This window comes from Theropithecus gelada, chromosome 2 (genome assembly GCF_003255815.1).
Source record: "Theropithecus gelada isolate Dixy chromosome 2, Tgel_1.0, whole genome shotgun sequence".
In the NCBI taxonomy this organism is placed as follows: Eukaryota; Metazoa; Chordata; class Mammalia; order Primates; family Cercopithecidae; genus Theropithecus; species Theropithecus gelada.
In genome coordinates, this window is record NC_037669.1 from 51,334,827 (window position 1) to 51,358,434 (window position 23,608).

At 47.3% G+C, this 23,608-nt stretch overlaps 1 pseudogene; it reads left to right on the plus strand.

Moving 5' to 3' along the window:
- Positions 1-10,091: 10,091 nt before the first annotated feature.
- On the plus strand, positions 10,092-10,650 carry LOC112619606 (annotated as a pseudogene).
- Positions 10,651-23,608: the final 12,958 nt, after the last annotated feature.

Sequence of the window (23,608 nt, forward strand, 5' to 3'; positions counted from 1 at the left end):
CTGCAGTTGCACGAAGAAAACAAACCCCTGTGCTGAAACCTCAAGAAATGGGCTTCAGCCAGGCGCAGTGGCGCACACCTGTAATCCCAGCACTTTGGGAGCCCGAGGCAGGTGGACCACTTGAGGTCAGGAGTTTGTGACCAGCCTGAGCAACATGCTGAAACCCCATCTTTACTAAAAATACAAAAATTAGTCAGGCGTGGTGGCAGACACCTGTAATCCCAGCTACTGGGGAGGCTGAGGAAGGAAAATCATTTAAACCCAAGAAGTGGAGGTTGCAGTGAACTGAGACTGTGCCACTGCGCTCCAGCCTGGGTGACAGAGCGAGACTCCATCTCAAAAAAAAAAAAGAAAGAAAGAAATGTCCTTCATGTTACTCTTTCCCAGCTGATGGAACCTACACCAAAAGCTGTGTGAAATAAGCCATCCATGGACTGGACATTGCAGCTTCAGTGACAAGTAGGAATGAATTTGGCAACATAGGAGGGTAAGGGAAGCATTCGAAAATTTAACAAGATTTGGCCACCAGTGTCTGAGTTTTAACTGTAGTAAAAACCAGCCAGGCTGGGCGCGGTGGTTCACGTCTATAATCCCAGCACTTTGGGAGGCCGAGGCTGGTGGATCACCTGAGGTCAAGAGTTCGAGACCAGCCTGGCCAATATGGTGAAACTCTGTCTCTGCTAAAAAATACAAAAATTAGCCAGGCGTGGTGGCAGGAGCCTTCATCCCAGCTACTTGCACGGCAGAAGCAGGAGAATCGTTTGAACCTGGGAGGCGGAGGTTGCAGTGAGGCGAGATTGAGCCATTGCACTCAAGCCTGGGGGACAAGAGTGAGACTCCTCTCAAAAAAAAAAAAAAAAAAAAAAAAAAAAAACCCAGGCACAATGACTCATGCGTGTAATCCCAGCACTTTGGGAGGCCGAGGTTGGCCAATCACCTGAGGTCAGGAGTTCAACACCAGCCTGGTCAACGTGGTGAAACCTCATCTCTACTAAAAATACAAAATTAGCAAGGCGTGGTGGCGGGCACCTGTAATCCCAGCTGCTGGGGAGGCTGAGGCAGGATAATTGCTTGAACCAGGAGACAGTGAGCCGAGATCGCACCAGTGCACTCCAGCCTGGGCAAAAAAAGAAGGAAACTCGCCAGGCGCGGTGGCTCACGCCTGTAATCCCAGCACTTTGGGGGGCCGAGGCGGGCGGATCACGAGGTCAGGAGATCGAGATTATCCTGGCTAACACAGTGAAACCCTGTCTCTACTAAAAATACAAAAAATTAGCCAGGCGTGGTGGCAGGCGCCTGTAGTCCCAGCTACTTAGGAGGCTGAGGCAGGAGAATGGCGTGAACCTGGGAGGCGGAGCTTGCAGTGAGCCGATATCGTGCCACTGCACTCCAGCCTGGGTGACAGAGCGAGACTCTGTCAACAACAACAACAACAAAAATGAACTTTACCATATTAACCATAGGTAAGTATACAGTTCAGTAGCGTTAAATATCATTGTGCAATAGGTCTCTAGAACTTTTTTTTTTTTTTGAGACAGAGTCTCACTCTGTTGCCCAGGTTGGAGTTTAATGGCATAAACTTGTCTTACTGCAACCTCCACCTCCCAAATTCAAGCGATTCTCCAGGCTCAGCCTCCTGAGTAGCTGGGATTACAGGCACCCACCACCATACCCGGCTAATTTTTGTATTTTTAGTAGAGAAGGGTTTCACCATGTTGGTCAGGATGGTCTTGAACTTCTGACCTCAGGTGATCCACCTGCCTCAGCCTCCCAAAGTGTTAAGATTACAGGCTTGAGCCAGCACACCCGGCCCTCTGGAACTTTTTCATCTTGCAAAACTGAAACTCTGTTCTCCTTATACACTAACTCTCTTTTTCCCCTCCCCTTTGCCCCTGGAACCCCCTATTCCCCTTTCTGTCTATGAAATTGACTGCCCTGGGTACCTCATGTAAGTAGAATCACGCAGTATTTTTCCTTTTGTGACTGGTTTATTCACTTAGTATAATGTCCTCAAGGTTCATCCATGTTGTAGCATGGCTCAGAATTCCTTTCCTTTTTAAGGTTAAGTAATATTCCATCATATGAACAGAGTACATTTTCTTTATTCATTCATCTGTCAATAGACATTTAAGTTCTTTCCACCTCTTGGCTATTGTGAATAATGCTGTTATGAACATGTGTGTGCAAATATCCATTTGGGTCTCTGCTTTCACTTCTTTTGGACATGTACCCAGAAGTGGGATTGCTGGATCATATGGCAATTCTATGTTTAATTTTTTGAGGAACCATCATACTGTTTTCCACAGTGATTATACCATTTTACACTCCCACATCAGAACAAGGGTTCTGATTTCTTCACATCCTTGCCAAAAGCTGTTATTTTCTTTTTTTTTTTTTTAATAGTGGCTATCCTAATAGGTGTGACATTTCACTTCCTAATAGAAGTGACGTTTCACTGTGGGTTTTTAAAAATTTGCTATTATTATAAACATATTTTTGAGACAGGATCTCGCTCTGTCACCCAGGCTGGAGTGCAGTGCAGTGTCTCCATCCCGGCTCACTGCAACCTCCGCCTTCTGGGTTCAAGCAATTCTCCCACCTCAGCCTCCCCAGTAGCTGGGATTACAGGCATGCGCCACCATTCCCGGCTAATTTTTGTACTTTTTGGTGGAGACGGGGTTTGACCATGTTGGCCCAGCTGATCTCAAACTCCTGACCTTAGGTGATCTGCCCACCTCAGCCTCCCAAAGTATTGGGATTATAGGCATGAGCCACCACGCCCAGCCTTCATTGTGGTTTTGATTTGCACTTCCCTACTGGTTAGTGATGCTGAGCACCTTTTTGTGTGCTTGTTGGTATTTGTATATCTTTTTCGGAGAAATGTTTATTCAAGTCCCTTATCCATTTTTTATTGTATTGTTGTTAAGTTGTAGGAGTTCTTTATATATTCTGGTTTTTGGCCTCTTGTCATATATATGATTTGTAAATATTTTCTCCTATTCTGTAGGTCACCTTTTCACTCTGTTGATTCTTTTGAGGTGCAGAAGTGTTTAAGTTTGATGTAATTCCATTTGTCTATTATTGCTTTCGCTGTCTGTCCTTTTGGTATCCTATCCAAGAAATTATTGCCAAACCCAATGTCATGAAGATTTTCCCCTGTATTTTCTCCTAAGGGTTTTATAGTTTTAGCTCTTACATTTAAGTCTTTCATCTGTGTTAGCGTATGCTGTCATTATTTAAATACACACTGTATGGTCAAACAGTCTGTAGGCTGCAGGGAAATCATTGAGACTCGAATTCAGCCAAGTTTAAGCTTAGACATGGTTCTCTTCAGGTTATTGGGTGATGGGGTTCATGAAGCTTTAGTGGGCTCTGGGCCCCTTCCCAGCACCAGAGGACATGTCCATTGGTCCCCATTTTACAATATTCATTGTCCTTATAATCTTCGATGTAACCAGCCTCTCATCACACAGGTTTGCATCATATTGGCATCAGTTATGAGGCCCATCTCCTCAAATGCTGCTGGGAAGACAGGCCAGGAGTGATGCTGTTTTTGAAGCTAAGAAAAATAAAGCTTCCAGGCATTCTCACATAGCAAGTATGACTCTAAATGCAGAACCGTTTCCACTACACTGAAGTTCTTTCTCTCAGAAAAAAAACAGTTTTAATGGATGACATGTAAGGACCCATCCTCAGAGAACTGAGCTGAAAGAAAGAATGTAAGAGAAAGCTTAAATCATTGTATATAAAAGGTCTTCCTATCTATTTTGTTTGCAGACAACAAAACTGGAATGGACCCAAATGTCAAAGGATAAGGAAATAGTTAAGCCAACAAGTAGAGTACTTTGCAATTAAGAGAAGTTAAGTTCTCGGATGCCTCCAAGGAAATGGAGAAATGTGTATCTTAACCAACAAAACTAAGTGTAGCCCAGGTTTATAAGTAAACACTGACCCTTGTTACTTATAAAAGCCATACATAGCATGCTGGTCAACTGCCCACAGGCACTCGGGTCCATTTCCTCCCTGCCCTTGTCCTCTGGCTTCTCATTCAGTCAGTGGCCACTGGTGCTAGAACCCTTGAGAGTGGGAAGAGAGGATAAGCCAGGGCATTTCTCCCCTGGGTGCCCTTCGACATCTCCAGGCCTTCTCCTCTGTGGCTTCAGCGCTTCCTGGTCCCCCTGGGAATTTCGGTGGTCCCATCTCCTACCAGAAAGGCACTCCCCATGGCTCTAGCTCCTACTGGGTGCCCCAACTCCTGGGTCACACCTATAACCTTGTCTTTGTTCCTAGGAATGGGAGTGGCCTCCTGCTGAACTAATCCCTCTAACCTCACTGCCACTGCCTCCCCCACCAGAGCAACCAATTCCCTGTATGAAATTCCATGAGAGAACTTTGTGTTTTCCTGGCTGGCTGCAGGCTGATATTTGCACTCACGGATAAAAATAAGAAGTTTGTTCGTTTGTTTGTTTTGAGACAGAATCTTGCTCTGTTTCCCAGGCTGGAGTGCAGTGGCTCACTGCAACCTCCACCTCCTGGGTTTAAGCAATTCTCCCGCTTCAGCCTCCTGAGTAGCTGGGACTACAGGGGCTTGCCACCATTCCCCACTAATTTTTGTATTTTTAGCAGAGATGGAGTTTTGCCATGTTGGCCAGGCTGGACTTGAACTCCTGACCTCAGGTGATCTGCCCACCTCGGCCTCCCAAAGTGCTGGAATGAGCCACCATGCCAGGCTGCATCCTCGGCAGATGAAAATGTGATCTTCATGGCAGCCAGCAAAGACCACTCCTGAGGCCCAGATGGTACCGAGGATACCTCAGTGGAGGCTACTGACCCCTCCCACCCATGACTTAGCACCACATTTAATCCCTCGAGAGTGTAGGTGCATCCCAGAAATGGGAAGAGGGGAAATATTGAGTTGCCACCCTACAGGAATTAAGAAATTAAGATAGGAAAGAGAAATTAAGATAGGATATAAAAGCTAAAGAAAGGTGCACACCTGAGTTTATAGACTAGAATTCAAATCCACTACAACTGAGAGAATAATTGGCCTTCAGTGGAATGCAAAGAGGGTGATAAAGACACTAGAACGCAGTGGAAAATATTCCGGCATTGGAGGGAAAGAATCCGCCCGCTCCCTGGAATCGCCCACTTCGAAGTCAGCAGGGTCCTTCAGTATTAAGCAGCATGACCCCTCATTTCATAGTCAAAAAAACCAGATGTCCACAGAGGCTCAATGGCTGGCCTGATATCTCACAGTCAGCTAATGTGGGGAGCAAGAACCCGAGCCTGTGGTTTTCTCTGCTACACTTGGGTGGCTGCTGGGGCTTGCTGCAAACACCCAAATTGCTTCTTAATTGGAGTCTCCTGCTTAATTAGCTGCTTCCTGAGCAGCCCGTGCTCCCTGTCTGGAAATCTCAATCAACACCATCTTCTCTAAATTGCTATGACCTCGCTCTTCTCCTCTCCTCCATGCAGGGATTCACTTCTTGGTTTTGCCCAGTGGGACAGCTGGGGAGGGGATGGGCCAGGCGGACAGCCTCTGCAGAGAGAAAGCAGCTGTTCTTACCACCATGCCCTGCTCCAGGGACTTCAGAGGGCTTCACAACTACCCCAAGAGGGTCAAGACTGGAGAACAAGAAGACTGGGTCCAATCCTGGATTTGCCACTAACTCCCTGTGTGAAACCTCTGTCATTCTAGGGGCTTCAGTGACCATTAAATTATGGTTTCTCCTCTAAATTAGGGTTACTAGGTTTAGCAAGTAAAAATGCAAGATACTCAGTTACGTTTGAATTTCAGTAAGCAACACCTTTTTTTAGTATAAGTGTGTCCCATGCAGTAAGCGTATTTGAGATATACTTATACCAAAATTTTTTTTTTGGTATCTGAAATTCAAATTTAACTAGGCATCTTGTATTTTATCTGACAACCCTACCCCACATGGAAAAATTCTGTTCCTTCTGCTCTGTGGAGCCAACCTGATGAAGCACACACAGCACAGCTTGAGAGTGAGGCAGTCCTGAGTGTGAATCCCAGACCTGCCACCCAGCCTGTGTGATCTTGGGCAAGTCAGTTTGCCTCTCTGAACCTCAGTTGTCCAGAGTAGAAAATGGATGTATTAATCACTGACTGGTCATCTCTCAGGACTAATTAGTTCTCTCTCAAGACTAGTGAAAGAGACCAGAGGCAGTGGCTCACACCTGTAATCCCAACACTTTGGGAGGTAGAAGCAGGAGGATTGCTTGAGCCTAGGAGTCTGAGGCCAGCCTGGACAGCATGAGGATACCCCGTCTCTACCAAAAAATACAAAAATTAACTGGGCATGGTGGCACAGGCCTGTAGTCCCAGCTATACTCAGGAGGCCGAGGTGGAAGGATCCCTTGAGCCCAGGAGGTCAAGGCTGCAGTGAGCTATGATCATGCCATTGCACTCCAGCCTGGGCGACAGAGCGAAACCCTGTCTCAAAAAAAAGATTAGTGAAAGGACATAATTAAAATCCCTTTATAGACTGCAAAGTATGCAATAAACGTGAACATTTATTAAGAACCTACTTATACAACACATTTTACCAAATATTACGGGAAATAGAGATAACAGTGCAATTGGAAAGACATTTGTAAGAAAAGCCCAAGGCTGTCTGTTTTTCATAGAATCCTTCCATAAAGTGAAATCCCATCAAGAATCTGAATTTGGACTGCTATGAACTGATAAGGAATTTGATGTTTCAGGAAAAAAAATATGTGCAGTCTTGGGAAACAGTCATGCCTGGGATTGACGCCAGAAAGAGCTGGCGCGATTCCCTTAGACCGGCTGGACTTTCACGTTCCCACCTGCAAGTATCCCGTTTGAGACGAGACCTGGCTGATGTAGGGAGATCAAAGTCATCAGCTTAGGTGAAATCTTTCTCATCTTGCCTTTGTCCTTGGAGATGTTCTGCAGCCAGGGATGAGCAGACTTCATTTGGTTCCCATCATCCGGAACCCTAGAATGGTGGGGGTTGGTGGAATTGCCAGCCCAGCACCCATCCTCAGGGAACCAGCTGTTCCCCTCAGTCCAGGAGGTTCTCCAGGAATGGGTATTTAATCCACACGTGGCCACCACAGTGAGTCAGAAACAGGCATGTGAGGAAGACAGGGTCCCAGTCTTGTTTGAGCTGGGCCTGAAGCCAGTTCCCTGAGTCAGTAAACTCTCTTTGTACCAGTTTGAGCTGGATTTTCTGTTACTTGCCACTGATGGACACATTGCTTCAATATGCTCCCTGCTTGGCTAGCCCCAAAGAGAAAAAACCGCATGAGTTAAAGTATGCAGGGAAAGCTTCGGAGAGAAAGGCCACCCAGGGGCTCAGCCCAAAATTTTCGAGGGATTCATGCACGATTTTCACACAATCAGCACCTACTGTCTGTGATGACAGGCGGTCTCCACCTATGTTTAGGACCCAAAAGCCACACTTTTTTGGGCAACCTGAGTGGGGCTTTAGTGGATATGCTGTCTCCTGTGTCCTCCCCTCCTCACCAAGCTCACCCCTCATGATATCACTAGGGGCTCATCATAAGTTAGCACCCCCCAACCCAGTTCTCTAGTCCAGAGCATCCCCCACCACTATACACGTCAGCCACACTCTCTAATCCCCAAGAAACTGGTTGTGCTTCCAGCCTCCCCACCTGGCCTCCTCCTATTACCTCTGCCTGACAACCTCTCTGTGCTATTCACCCTCATCTTGAACTTGTTAAATATCTACAGGCACAAAGCTCCTGGTCGCCCCTCAGAACCATGTCCCTGTTTCCCCTCCCCTGATTGGTGCTTATCCCACTCCGACAGCCTCCAAGAGCCCTTGGTCTGAATCTCAAATGGAGAGCATTCTGCCATGTCTTGGGTGGGAGGGCCCCAGCCTGAGTCTAAGCTGAGTTTGCCCCTGGGGATCAGAGCATCTGATGAGCCAACAGGACTGGGAAGAGGTCACTATGTGACCATTCTCAACTCAAAGCTAAATATAGGCTGTCTCTGAGCTTCAGTTTCCACATTTATAAATAGCAGGCAGGAAAGAATACTACCTGCCTTATTATGAGATTAAATGGCATAACACATCCATGACTACTATGTCCCACATTACCAGGTACTTGCAGGAATTATCATATGGTCATTTAACTTGCAGCAAATCAGACTTTGAGAGTGGAGGGAGGTTTTTTTTTTTTTTTTTTTTGAGACAGAGTTTTGCTCTTATCGCAATGGTGCGATCTCGGCTTACAGCAATCTCTGCCTCCCAGGTTCAAGCAATTCTCCTGCCTCAGCCTCCTGTGTAGCTGGGATTACAGGCATGCACCACCATGCCTGACTAATTTTGCAATTTTAGTAGACACGGGGTTTCTCCATGTTGGTCAGGCTGGTCTTGAGCTCCCAAACTCAGGTGATCCGCCTGCCTCAGCCTCCCAAAGTGCTGGGATTATAGCCATGAGTCACCGCGCCTGGCCTTTTTTTTTTTTTCGTTTGAGACAGAGTCTCACTCTGTTGCACACGCTGGAGTGCAGTAGTGGTGTAATCATGGCTCATTGCAGGCTCAATCTCCTGGGCTCAAGTGATCCTCCCACACCAGCCACCCGAGTAGTTAGAACTACAAGTGCTCACCACCATGCCCAGCTAATTTTTTTTAATTTTTCATAGAAACGGGTCTTGCTATGTTATTCAGGCTGTTCTGAAACTCCTGGCCTCAAGCGAGCCTCCCTCCTTGACCTTCCAAACTGCTGGTATTACAGGTGTGAGCCACCGCGCCCAGCTCAGGTACGACTATTATGAGCCCCTTAGCCTTCCCCTTGTTGCCTCCATTCAGACTAGACCTTGGTCTTCACTGTCCCAGGGAAACTAGACTATAGCCAAGTAGAAAAGAAGAAAAAGTTATTTTTAGCTTTTGAATTCCCAAGGACCCTAAATTCTATTAATTCAAGGCCATTTAAGGAATTTTCACAGGCAAATTGACTATAATGTAAATTGGGTTTAGGCTTTAGCACCTAAACTTCACATAAGGCAGAAGTCCCTTTACATCTCCTTGAGCCTCCTCCTCCAAAACACTGGATTCAGGACCTTGGGGGCTCACTCAGTGCAAAGGGGCCAGCCAGTGCAGGTTGCTAAGGCCAGGCGGAGAGGCCCACCCTCAAAGTCTACAGCCTCGCTGCTGTGGCAAGGGGGCGCTGCAGAACATCGGTGCTGGGAAGTCTGGGGGACCTTCCTCCTCTGCTAAGGTGACTCCCTGTGGCGGGAGGCCCGAACAATTCTGGGAAGATAAATGTGCACGTGGTGGTCAAGGCATGGGGAACAAACCTCAATTGTTTACAGTGATGGGTGCTGTGATGATGGGTAATCATTTATTTGGTGTTGCAGGTATACAATTAGAGAGACTTGAGGGTTTGGTTTTAAGTAAAACAAGTGGTATGTTACTTCTTTGTCTAGGTGAACTAAAAAAGTCACTGTAGAGCAAATTGTGATTTTGAGAAGAGTCATTAACTGGCTCCTCCAAGGTAAATACAAAGCAAGTGTGGAGGGGCACCCATGGCTGTGGGAAAAGGAGATTGTAATGGGACCTGCTAGCTACTCAGAGCCAGTGGCTGGGGAAAAGTTGGCAGTTTTGCACTGAGGTCAAATTACCTCTTGGACATAAAGTAATCAAGATCTCAGCCCATTCTCCTTTGAGATTCCACTACAGTAAGCCTGTCTGACCGATTGGGATGTTTGCGAGAATGGACTTCTAGAGCTACCAAGAGAGAAATCACCTTGGGACGTAGAGGCTCATGCTCAATGCCAGCTCTATGTATGTGGAAAGGGGAGCTGTGCACTGTGCCCAAACTAGTAACCCTGACGTGGTATGCACCATCTGGGGGCAATGGCCGAGCATGAGATTATAAACCAAAGCCAGAAGCAGTGTGGGCAACACCATGGCCAGCCTAAGGGTCCAGACCAGTGAGAGCATTAGCACAGCCCCAGCTTACATGGGACTGGACATAAGTCATTGCAGCCAAAACTGCGCCCTGCTGGAGGCTTGGTCCAGTTCCTTCATTAAGAGCTCCTCTGGCCAAATCCCCCTGCAACCTTTGCTGCTGCCATAATGCCGAAACGAAAGAAGCAGAATCAGCAGCAGCCCCCGACACAGCAGCAGCCCCCACTGCCCAAGTAGGAAGAGACTGGAGATGAGGAGGATGGGAGTCCTATCGGACCACCCCGCCTTCTGAGCCTCCCGCCATGGTCAGTCGAAAACCTGATGACCCTAAGTCAGCTCCTCACAGAGGTCCTCCAGGAGCAAAGGGACCGCTGATTCCACCACTGCTGAGCCTCCCACCTCCCCCTCAGGGTAGAGGCCCAGGGCCAGGAGGCCTTGGCCCCAGGCCTAGCCAATATGGTTGTGGTTGGTGGGGAGTCAATGCTGAACCTCCTTTTCCAGGGCCAGGCCATAGGGGTCCCGCCAGGTGAAGCCTTCACAAAGAACAGAGAAACCCTCCAAGCCTCCAAGTGTCTTATCAAGAATACCTGCCCACTAGGATGACCCCTAGGTTATGGAAGACAAATCCCACCACCCAGTCTGTGGACATTTTGCCAAAAGGGGCCACTGTCCATATGAGGACCTCTGTGCCTTCTACCACCCAGGTGTCAATAGCCCTCCACTGTGAGACTGTGTCCTCCCATCCAGGGTGGAAGGAGCCGTCTGTGACCAGCGGCCATGTATTTCCCTGCGGCCCTGTGATGGCTACTGTGAGGCTCTTCCAGCACGCCCAGCCAGTGACACACCCACCCTATCCACTGCTTCCCCTGTGTGGGGTCCAGCGTTGTGTTGCATCACTGGGGCAAGGTGTGCGCACTTTCTTCTGACGCAGCCTCTAGAGACTTCCCTTTGGGACCAATCCTTGCTCCCTTCAGCTGCCTCCTGGATCTTCCCTTCATCAAATGACTGCTGAACAGGAAACTTCTTTGGGACTGTTTCTGTCCACATGTTCCCAGTATTGCCCTCCATTCCCGAGAGCCCTGGAGCAGCTTCCTACCCTTCCCTTCTTCTAGCTGCTTGTTTTAAGTCCTATTCATGTGACACCACTTACCCCCAGTGTTATCAGCTGCTCATGGAACTCAGCCAGGTTGTTTAACCTGGGGTCAAGTTTGAGTGACTGATACAGAGTTACTTCCTAAAAGGCCACTCTCCCTGCTTTTGGATTTCATAGTTTCTCTGTCAGTAGCACGATCCCCACTGCTACAGCCTGTGATCACTGTGCTTTGTGAAACTCTGCATCTCCTTACAGCCTTTCTCAGTGTCTGTGGCACATCTGTGATTTCCCAACACTAGAGTAAGTTTTTCTGCCACAATGAGTAAGGCTGTTGGTGCCCTCTAGACTTTCCACCTCGCCACATTGGGGAATTGTGACCTCTCCAATGGACTGCCTCCCTGGTCCTCCCCATTCTTCCCTTTCTTCTCTTGGTGTTGGTCATTCTGGGTCTGATACAGGCCCATGAGATGTCTTGTAAAGCCTCAGATGGATTTACCCTACCTAGATCCTTTCCAGCCCATTTTAGTTAGACTATGTCATTGGGAGGCCACCAGTCCCTTCATTTGAATTCTGTGAATCTCCACCTTGCTTATATTTGGGTGGAACCTGGAAAGTACTGTTGCCCTCTTCCAACCCTCTTCCCCTACATCCCTGGCACTGATTGTTTTCTGTGAAAATGGCAGAGAACAGGTTCAGTTTCGAACTGGCTCTGAGGAAATGGGTCAGGAGTTGAATGGGCAAGAGGGAGGGATGAGAGCTGTTGGAGAACTAAGAATGAGTTTTTTTTGTTTTGTTTTGTTTTTGCTTTTGTTTTATATTAATAATAAATGCAGTGGAAACAAACGAACAAACAAACAAAAAAAGAGTTCTGGCTCCGAGCACAGTGGCTCCCTCCTATAATCCCAGCGCTTTGGGAAGCTGAGGCAGGAGGATTGCCTGAAGCCAGGAATTTAAGACTAGCCTGGGCAAACATAGCAAGACCCCTTTTCTACAATAAAACAAAACAAGAAAAAGTTATCTGGGCATGATGGTGCACACCTGTACTCCCAGCTACTCAGGAGGCTGAGGTGGGAGGATCATTTGAGCCCGGGAGTTCCACACTGCACTTCAGCCTGGGTGACCGAGCGAGACCGTGTCTCTAGTAAAAACTTTTAAGAAATGAAAAAGAGTTCCTTTGAATTGCTGGACTGAATGATTCCCCTAAGCTGTCCCAAAACTTGGGAAGAGAAACAACACTTGTCTAGTATGTGCAGCCTCAGGCCTGTTGTAATTTGCAAACTTGGAGGTGAGCTCGACTATCCCCCCAAGCTGCTAAATAAAACACAAGCAAGTTTCCCTTCATTTTGTCTTTCCTGTCCTTTCAGTGAAGGCCCCATCCTTTAGACACAGCACGTACCTGGGGTTTCTCTTTTCCTTTTCATGTTTGCTCCCAAGCCTGTGGCTGTGACTGCAAAGCCATGGGCCTGATTATTGGGATAAGGTTTTTTTGTTTTGTTTGTTTGTTTGTTTTTTTGAGACGGAGTCTAGCTCTGTCGCCCAGGCTGGAGTGCAGTGGCCGGATCTCGGCTCACTGCAAGCTCTGCCTCCTGGGTTTACGCCATTCTCCTGCCTCAGCCTCCCGAGTAGCTAGGACTACAGGCACCCGCCACCTCGCCCGGCTAGTTTTCTTTTTTTGTATTTTTTAGTAGAGACGGGGTTTCACTGTGTTAGCCAGGATGGTCTCGATCTCCTGACCTCGTGATCCACCTGTCTTGGCCTCCCAAAGTGCTGGGATTACAGGCTTGAGCCACCGCGCCCGGCCCGTGATAAGGTTTAATTGTCTCCCACGTAAAATGAAAAGAGTAGACTTGGCCAGGTACACATCTTAGATAATTAATTCCAATTTTTTTTCCAGCCTCAACGTCTAGACAGGAGCATGAAGTTCATCCTCAATATAAAAGGTGATGCCAGGTGTGATGGCACTTGCCATAATCCCAGCTACTCAGGAGGCCAAGGTAGGAGGATCGCTTGAGCCCAGGAGGTCAAGACTACTGCGAGCCATGATCGCGCTACTGCACTTTAGCCTGGGTGACAGAAGGAGGCCCTGTCTCTAATACATAAGTAAATGAAAATAAAGTTGAGGTCACTGATACTCGAAGAGGTCAATGCAAACTGGGAATGTCCCACAGTTTAGGATCCAGGTGTGGTGGATCACTTGCAAAAATGGTCCCAATCTTCCACCAGTTATATCCATGCCTGTTTTTAAATTTTCTTTTCATTTTGGTAAAATACCCATAACATTAGTTTACCATCTTAAGCATTTTAAAATTAATCTTGTCTAATTGAACTGAAACTTTGTACCCTTTGACCAACACATCCCATTTTCCCCTCTGAGGCATTTTTGTGTCAACTTCAGTGGCGTGAAGTACATTCACATTGCTGTGCAATCATCACCACTATCCATCTCAGAACGTTTTTATCTTCCCAAACTGAAACTGTTCCCACGAAAACACTGACTCCCATCCCCACTCCTCCAGCCCCTGGAACCTACCATTCCACTTTACGTCTCTGAGTTTCACTATTCTAGGGACCTCAGAAAAGTGGAATCGGCCGGGCGCAGTGGTTCACACCTGTAATCCCAGCACTTTGGGAGGCCAAGGTGGGTGGATCTCAAGGTCAGGAGTTCAAGACCAGCCTGGCCAATACGGTGAAACCCCATCTCCACTGAAAATACAAAAATTAGCCGGGCGTGGTGGTGGGCGCCTGTAATCCCAGCTACTTGAGAGGCTGAGGCAGGAGAATCACTTGAACCCGGGAGGTGGAGGAGGCAGTGAGCTGAGGCACTGCACTCCAGCCTGGGCAATGGAGTGAGATTCCATCTCAAAAAAAAAAAGTGGAATCATACAGTATTTGTCTTTTTAAGACTGGTTTATTTCACTGACCATGTATTTAAGTTTCCTCCATGTGGTAGCATGGGTCAGAATTTCCTTTCTAAGGCTGAATAACATTCCAGTGTATTTATACACCACATTTAGTTTATCCATTCATCTGTCAATAGACACAGCAGACACCTCTTGGCTGTCATGAATAATGCTGCTATAAACATGGGGGTTCCAATATCTGAGGCCTTGCTTTTCATTCTTTTAAGTATATACCCAGAAGTTGAAGTGCTTAATTGCGTGGTAATTTTTTTTTTTTTTTTTCCCAAGACCAAATTTCACTCTTGTCACCTAGGCTAGGGTGTAGTGGCACGATCTCGGCTCACTGCAACCTCCGCCTCCTGGATTCAAGTGATTCTCCTGCCTCAGTCTCCTGAGTAGCTGAGATTACAGATGCCACCACCACGCTCAGCTAATTTTGTATTTTTAGTAGAGACGAGGTTTCACCACATTGGTGAGGCTGGTCTCGAACTCCTGACCTCAGAAGATCCACCCACCTCAGCCTCCCAAAGTGCTGGGATTGCAGGTGTGAGCCACCGCGCCCGGCCAGTAATTCTAGTTTCTTTGAGGAACCGCTATACTGTTTCCAGAGCACTGCACCATTTACATTCACACCAATAGTGTGCAAATGTTCCAATTTCTCCACATCTTCGCCAACAGACTTGTTGGGTCCTGTGTTTTTGATAATATCCGTGCTGGTGAGTGTGAGATGGTATCTCATTGTGGTTTTAATTTGCCTTTGCCTAATATCCATGCCTTTCCCGGTGTGACATGGCAGCTCCTCCTGTCAAGCAGTGACATCTGTGGTGGCTTCATGCCTTGCTTTGGTCTTTAGAAAGTGATAGAGTAAGGTTGTACTGTGAAAGGAAAATAAATCTCCAGAAAATCACTAAGCCAGAGGGAAAAGTCAAGCTGGGAACTGCGTAGGGCAAACCTGCCTCCCATTCTATTCCTAAATAACACAGTTACAGATGTTTTATTTATTTTATTTTATTTATCTATTTATTTATTTTGAGACAGAGTCTCGCTCTGTCACCCAGGCTGGAGTGCAGTGGCATGATCTCGGCTCACTGCAACCTCTGCCTCCTGGGTTCAAGCAATTCTTCTGCCTCAGCCTCCTGAGTAGCTGGGATTACAGGTGCCCGCCACCACACCCAGCTAATTTTTGTATTTTTAGTAAAGACAGGGTTTCACCATGTTGGTGAGGCTGGTCTCAAACTCTTGACCCCAAGTGATCCACCTGCCTCAGCCTCCCAAAGTGGTGGGATTACAGGCATGAGCTACTGCACCCGGTCAAGATTTTAAAAAGCTACATACCGCCCTTACAATTTACCCACAAGGGAATTCCTTGAGGACGAAGAACAGGCAATACTCAAAGTCATCCCTTTGCTCATGTGAGACAAATGCATATCTGATTGCTTCCTCTGCCCTGTTGGTTCACTAAACCAGACTGAGGCACGTGACTATTCCTGTAAATTGTGCATTCAGCGAAAAGCTAATCAGAAACTCGAAAGAATGCAACTGTTTGTCTCTTATCTCTCTATAACCTGGAAGCCTCTTCCCTGCTTCAAGTTGTCTCGCCTTTCTGGGCCAAACCAATGTATATCTTACATATATTGATTGATGTCTCATGTCTCCCTAAACTGTATGAAACCGAGCTGTGTCCTGGCTACCTTAGGCACATGTTGTCAGGACCTCCTGAGGCTGTGTCCCAGGTATGTCCTTAACCTTGGCAAAATAAGCTTTCTAAATTGATTGAGACCTGTCACAGACACTTTGGATTACAGTACCCATTACAAACCTCGGCTTTGGGAGGCCCTGCGTGCTTCTACTCTCATGGGAAATAGAGTGCCATACACTACCCTAGGATCAAGCCCAGGCTATCCTGCTGGAGGGAGGGAGACACGGCACCACCCTAGGCATCAGCTAGCCAACTGGCAGAGGTGTGTGAGGCTGTGCTAGACCTGCCAGTCCAGCTGAGCTTCTGGATGACTGCAGTAGGGAGCCCAGCCAGGGTCAGCCAAACCTGGCCCAGAGCAGAACCACTCAGCGGATCCATAGAGTCCTAAACAATAATAAGTCACTGTTTTCTTAAAGCAACAAAGTTTGTGGTGGCTTGTTATGCAACAATTGTTAAACGACACATCAGCTCCTGCTCCAGGGTTTTTTCCACATCCCATGGACAGACTCCTGAACTGAGACAAAGCAGGCAAAGCTCTCACTAACTCCTGGAAGATGTCAGAGCAACCCCTGAAGTGGTGTGTGGGACACAGGTGGAATGACTCTCTCAGAATCTAATTTTTTTTTTTTTTTTTTTTTTTTTGAGACAGAGTCTCACACCGTCTCCCAGGCTGGAGTGCAGTGGCGCGATCTCGGCTCACTGCAAGCTCCGCCTTCCAGGTTCACGCCATTCTCCTGCCTCAGCCTCCCGAGTAGCTGGGACTACAGGCACCCACCACCACACCCAGCTAATTCTTTTGTATTTAGTAGAGACGGAGCTTCACCGTGTTAGGCAGGGTGGTCTCGATCTCCTGACCTTGTGATCTGCCCTCCTCTGCCTCCCAAAGTGCTGGGATTCTAGGCATGAGCCACCGCGCCCGGCCTGAATCTAATCTTAAATACTGCTCTTCATGGGACACTGTTAGTACAATCCTCCTGTAGGCCTGTAGACCCTCTGACCCCCATCACACCCCAACCTCCTCTTCTTCCCTAGGAGGCAGGTGGAAATTAACCAAGGTGAGTAAAGTCCATGCAGCTCACATGTGCCCCTTTCCAGAAGATGAATGCAAGTGAGGAAGGACAAAAGGCTGCCACGTTCCTCTCAGAGGCTTCTGCTTTCCATTTTTGAGACTCTCCACACAGGGATCTGGGAATCTTTACTTTCTTTTTTGTTGTTGTTGAGACAGAATCTCACTCTGTCACCCAGGCTGGAGTGCAGTGGCACGATCTCAGCTCACTGCAACCTCTGCCGCCAGGGTCAAGCGATTCTCCTGCCTCAGCCTCCTGAGTAAGTGGGATTACAGGTGTCTGCTACCGCACCCAGCTAATTTTTAGAGTTTTAGTAGAGATGGGGGTTTCACCATATTGGCCAGGCTGGTCTTGAACTCCTGACCTGGAGATCCAACCGCCTCAGCCTCCCAAAGTGCTGGGATTACAGGCGTGAGCCACCATGCCCGGCCGAAATCTTGACTTTCAATATGCTCCCCAGGTGGATCCAAGGTGCAGTCAGGTCTGGGCACTGTGGCAGAAGGCCATGGGGAGTTGTGAAAAGTTCAAGCAGGTGAGGTGCCTGGTCAGACTGTCACAAAACTCAAGCCTGTCTGCTTGCCGAATGGAAGCCAGATACGAGAAGCAAGATGTGGTGAAAGGAAAACAGTTTTAATAATCAAATGCTAGAATCTGGGAAATGGCCAGGCTCATACCTGCAAAAGACCATTTAATATTTTGGGTTTGGTACAGTATTTAAGAAGGGAAACTTGATATGAGAAGCATGCAGGAGTGTGCAGGATATACGGTCTGTGTGTCTCATTCTGGTGGCTATCTTGAGTTATTGTCCACCTGGAGCACAGGCTGGGGCCATCTCAACACTGGCCAGGTTGTAGATTAACTGCCTTGAGGCCATCTCTAGATGGAAAGGATTCTGCAACTGTTTCTTCACCCCTGGTTCATTTCAAGATTAGCCCCTGGAATTTCTCTTTTCTTTTTTTTTTTTTTTTTTTTTTTAGATGGAGTCTTGCTCTGTCGCTCAGGCTGGAGTCAACAGCACATTCTCAGCTCACTACAACCTCTGCCTCCTGGGTTCAAGCAATTCTCCTGCCTCAGCTTCCCAAGTAGCTGGGACTACAGGCACGCGCCACCATGCCCAGTCAATGTTTGTATTTTTTGTAGAGACAGGGTTTCACCATATTGGTCAGGCTGGTCTCAAACTCCTGATCTTGTGATCCACCTGCCTTGACCTCCCAAAGTGCTGGGATTACAGGCATGAGCCATTGCACCTGGCCTATTCTCTGGAATTTCTAAGCAAGCCCATAATTAGATAAACTAGCCCAGTGCAGTGCAGGGAGTGTCTAGTGGGAAGGGAGAGAAACAAAGTTTGAATGTTTCAAGGTTAAGACTGGAGAAAGGGAGAACAAAGGTTTTAAAATGCATTTTGAAGCTAAGCTGATTGGTTATGAGACCATGTTGTAGGGTGACCCCTGCCCCTGCCCCCAGTGGTCCTTAGCTCACTCTCATAACAGAGTTTCTCCCATACCCACTCCCATCCTCCCAGGTGGAGTTAAGGCCTTGCCCCATCCATCCCCAGGGACTAGGCATACCCTGTGGTCATCACCACCCCACACACTGTCTCCTCCTCTGGCCTGTGGGGTCTATGAAGGCTCCCAGCAGTCAGCCCAGGGCCCAGAACAGGTAGCACTGGGATCAGGAGCACAAACCCCTGAAGGCGAATAAGTCCCTTATTCTTCTTCATCCTGCAAACATTGGGCAAGTGTAGCTCAGGTATTTTGCATTTGTGTTTTATCATCTAAACAATCAGAATAGTAATAGTACCCAATTAAGGAGGTGTTGGGAGGATTCAATGATAGCCACACACAGGATGAGTCAGTAAATTGGGACATAATGGGTGTGTCCATGTCCAAATGTGTTTAGTTGATTATCACAATTTTCAAATCCAAAAGAATTATATTTTAGTGAAGGTATAATACGCAGGTCTTAAGTATATACCTATGTGCTCAATCTCCAAATCAAGATATAGAACCTTTCCTTCGCTGCAGAAATTGTCTCTTTCCAATGAATTTCCGTCCCCACTAGAGGCCACCACTGCTCTTATTTCTAATGTGATCGGCTAGTTTTGCCTGTTATTGAACTTAAAATAATGGACTCTTAGAGTCTGCATTCTTTCTGCATCTGGCTTTTTTCATTCAACAGTGGCTAGGGATGGTGGTGTGAACCTGTAATCCCAGTGCTTTGGGAGGCCGAGGCTCCTGGGACCATCGCTTAAGCCCAGGAGTCTGAGGCCGCAGTGAGCTATAATTTCACCACTGCACACTCCAGCCTGGGCGACAGAGCAAGACCGCCTCTAAAAAACAAAACAACCATTACGCCTACAGGATTTGTTCATGCCTTCAAGTTTATTAGTAACTACCGATACTCCATAATCCTTTTTATTGCTGACTGACCAGTATTCATTTTATGAATATACCACAACTTATCCATTCTCCTGGTTTTTTTTGTTGTTGTTTGAGACAGGATCTTGCTCTGTTACCCACGCTGGAGTGCAGTGGTGCAATCTCGGCTCACTGCAACCTCCGCCTTCCGGGTTCAAGCAATTGTCCTGCCTCAGTCTCCCAAGTAGCTGGAACTACAGGCGTACGCCACCACACCCGGCTAATTTTTGTATCTTTAGTAGAGACGGGGGTTTCGACATGTTGGCCAGTCGGGTCTTGAACTCCCGACCTTGTGATCCGCCCGCCTCGGCCTCCCAAAGTGCTGGGATTACAGGCGTGAGCCTCCAGGCCCGGCCGCATTCTCCTGTTGACGGAGATTTGGGTTACTTCCAGTTAGGCTATTATGAAACTGCCCTAATGAGGCAGGGCAGGTTCTTCGCTTGCCTAGGAAGACCTGAAGAGCCAGCCGGAGGTAGAAGAGAACAGCTTTGCTGAGGCGGCGGCGGCACTGTTACACCTCCAGTGACGACTGCTCTGGCACAGCAAAACTACCCCCACATTAACTGTGCAGAGCGTAGCACCGTAGGGACAGTTTTGTAGGCGTCTTTAGGGCCACTTTAAAATACATGCTAATTAAGAGGCGGGTCATTCAGAATTAGCTAGAAAGTAGGCGGGAACTTCCGGTGTTGCCGCAGCAAGGGGCAGTAACTTCCGGGTGTTGCCACGGCAATGGTAAACTGTCATGGCGGTGGTGGGCGTGTCTTATGGAGAGGGACTTTAAGCGCCACTCGCCAGTTTCCGCCAGTTTTCAATCTAATCTTGAGTCCCGTCCCGGCTGCCTGCTACCTTACAGTGAACATTTGTTTGTGCTCAATATTTTTTGGTAACGTATCATTTTACGTGGGTAAGTAGCTAGAGTTGCTTAAGTCATAGAATTTCTTTAACTTTTTAGGAAACTGCCAAACAGTTATCCAAAGCAGTTGTACAGATTCAAACTCACGCCTGCTGGCCGGGAGCAGTGACTCACGCCTGTAATCCCAGCACTTTGGGAAGCCGAGGTGGGAGGATCACTTAAGATCAGGACTTCCAGATCAAACTCACGCCTGCAGTGTATGGGAATTCCAGTTGTTCCACAACCTTGGCAGCATTTGATGCCACTCTTCATTTGAGATGGTGCTGATAGGTAGGAAATGGTGTCTCATGGTGGTATTACTTTGCATTTCTCTGATGACTAATGATTGAATTTCATGTACTTAATGGCCATTCGGAGATCTTTTATGAAGTGTCTGTTCATTTTTAACCACTTTTTTTTTTTTTTTTTTTTTTTTTTTTTTGAGACAGGGTCTTGCCCTGTCACCTAGGCTGGAGTGCAGTGGACTGATCATGGCTCACTGAAGCCCCAACCTCCCTGGCTCAAGCAGTCCTCCCACCTCAGCCTCCCAAGTAGCTGGGACCACAGGCCCACACCTCCACTGCCCAGCTAATTATTTTAATTTTAGGTTTTTTTAATTTTAAAAAATTTTTTAGATAGAATTCCGCTCTTATTGCTCAGGCTGGAGTGCAATGGCGCGATCTTGGCTCACTGCAACCTCCACCTCCCGGGTTCAAGCAATTCCCCTGCCTCAGCCTCCCAAGTAGGTGGGATTACCCTGTGCCACCACGCTTGGCTAATTTTGTATTTTTTCAGTAGAGATGGGGTTTCACCATGTTAGCCAGGCTGGTCTCAAATTCCTGACCTCAAGTGATCTACCCGCCTCAGCCTCACAAAGTGCTGGGATTACAGGTGTAAGCCACCTCACCCAACCAATTTTTTTTTTATATTTTTTGTAGAGATGGGGTCTCCCCATGTTGCCCAGACTGGTCTTGAACTCCTGGGCTCAAGCAATCCTCCTGCTTCCACCTCCCAAAGTGTTAGGATTTCAGGCATAAGCCACTGTGCCCTGCGTTTTTCCATTTTAGCCATCTTAATTGCTACGTAGTAGTAGCACATAGTGAGTTTAATTTGCATTTCTTTTCTGTTCTTTTTCTTTTTCTTTTTTTTTTTTTTGTGAGATAGAGATCCACTCTTGTTGCCCAGGCTGGAGTGCAGTGGTGCAATCTCGGCTCACAGCAATCTCTGCCTCCTGGGTTCAAGTGATTCTCCTGCCTCAGCCTCCCAAGTAGCTGGATTACAGGCATGTGCCACCATGCCCAGCTAATTTTGTATTTTTGGTAGAGACAGTTTCACCATATTGGTCAGGCTGGTCTCGAACTCCTGACCTCAGGTGATCCGCCTGCTTTGGCCTCCCAAAGTGCTGGGATTACAGGTGTGAGCCCCCATGCCTGGTGTAATTTGCATTTCTATGATGACTGATGGTGTTGAGTATCTTTTCATGTCACCCATGTGATTCTTTCTTTCTTTTTTTTTTTTTTTTTGAGAGGGAGTCTCTCTGTCCCCCAGGCTGGAATGCAGTGGCGTGATCTCGGTTCACTGCAAGCTCCGCCTTCCGGGCCCGGGTTCACGCCATTCTCCTGCCTCAGCCTCCTCCTAAGTAGCTGGGACTACAGGCGCCCACCACTCCTGGCTAATTTTTTAATTTTATTTATCTTTTTATTTTTAGTAGAGACAGGGTTTCACCATGTTAGCCAGGATATGACCCATGTAATTTTCATAGTGAATATCTGCTCAAATCTGTTGTGCATTTTTCATTTTTCACTTTTTTATTTTATTTTTTAGAGACAGAGTCTCTCTCTGTCACCCAGTCTAGAGTGCAGTGGTGTGATCGTGGCTTACTATAACCTCAACCTCCTGGGCTCAGGTGATCCTCCCGCCTCAGCCTCAGAAGTAGCTAGGAATACAGACATGCACCATTATGCCCAGACTGGCCTCCAAGTCCTAGGCTCAAGCAGTCCTCTTGCCTTGGCCTCCGAAAGTACTGGGATTACAGCATTAGGCATTCACCTGGTGTGTTGTGCATTTTTAAATTCGATTTTTTAAAATTGAGGTTTGAGAGCTCTTTATATATTCTGGATGTAAGTCCTTTATCAGGTGTATTATTTGCGAGTATTTTCTCCAGTCTGTTTGTCTTTTTATTCTCTTATCAGTGTTTTCAAAAGAGCAGAAATGTTAAATATTGGTAAATTTCATTTTATCCGATTTTTCTTGCATGGTTTTGTGACTTAGAAGAAGGCCAGGCACGGTGGTTCAGGCCTGTAATCCCAGCACTTTGGGAGGCGGAGGCAGGAGGACCACCCTGAGGTCAGGGGTTTGAGTCTAGCCTGGCCAACATGGCAGAAACCCCATCCCTACTAAAACTACAAAAATTAGCCGGGCATAGTGGTGTGCACCTGTAATCGCAGCTACTCAGGAGGCTGCAGCAGGAGAATTGCTTGAACCAGAGAGGTGGAGGTTGCAGTGAGCCAAGATCGTGCCACTGCACTCCAGCCTGGGCGACAGAGTGAGACTCCATCTCTAAATAAATAAATAAATAAATAAAATAAAATTTAAAAAAAGAAGAAATCTCTGCCTACTGCAAGCTCACAAAGATATTTTCCTTGCTTTCTTACGGAAGATTCATGGTCTCAGCTATGCTGTATCTCAAATTATTATTATTTTTTTTTGAGACGGAGTCTCGCTCTGTCCCCCTGGCTGGAGTGCAGTGGCGCGATCTCGGCTCACTGCAAGCTCCGTCTCCCGGGATCATGCCATTCTCCTGCCTCAGCCTCCTGAGTAGCTGGGACTACAGGCGCCCGCCACTGCGCCTGGCTAATTTTTTTATTTTTATTTTTATTTTTAGTAGAGACGGGATTTCACCATGGTCTCGATCTCCTGACCTTGTGATCCGCCCGCCTCGGCCTCCCAAAGTGCTGGGATTACAGGCGTGAGCCACCGTGCCCGGCCAAATTATTTTTTATGTGTGGATTTGGTTATCCAGTTGTTGTAGGACCACTCATTGAAAAGCCTTTATTTCCCAATTGAATCATCTTGTCATCCTTATCAAAAATCAGTTGACTGTATGTAAGGGTCTATTGTCTGACTCTAATTTGTTCTGTAGATCTATTTGTCTGTTTTGCTCTTGTTGCCCAGGCTGTAGTGCAATGGTGGGATCTCAGTTCACTGAAACCTCTGCCTCCCAAGTTCAAGCGATTCTTATGCCTCAGCCTCCCAATCAGCTGGGATTACAGGCACCCCCCATTACTCCCAGCTAATATTCCTGTATTTGGTAGAGACAGGGTTTCACCATGTTGGCCAGGCTGGTCTCGAACTCTTGACCTCAGGAAAGTAAGTCCTCCAAATTTATTGTATTGTTCTGGCTATTCTAGACTCTGCATTTTCAAATAAGTTTTAGGGCCAGGCACAGTGATTTATGCCAGTAATTCCAGCACTTTGGGAGGCCAAGGCAAGGGGATTTCTTGAGCCCAGGAGTTGAGACCAGCCTGGGCAACATGGTGGAACCTTGTTTCTACCAAAAATAGAAGAAAATTAGCCAGGCAGTAGTGGTGTACATCTGTAGTCCCAGCTACTTGGGA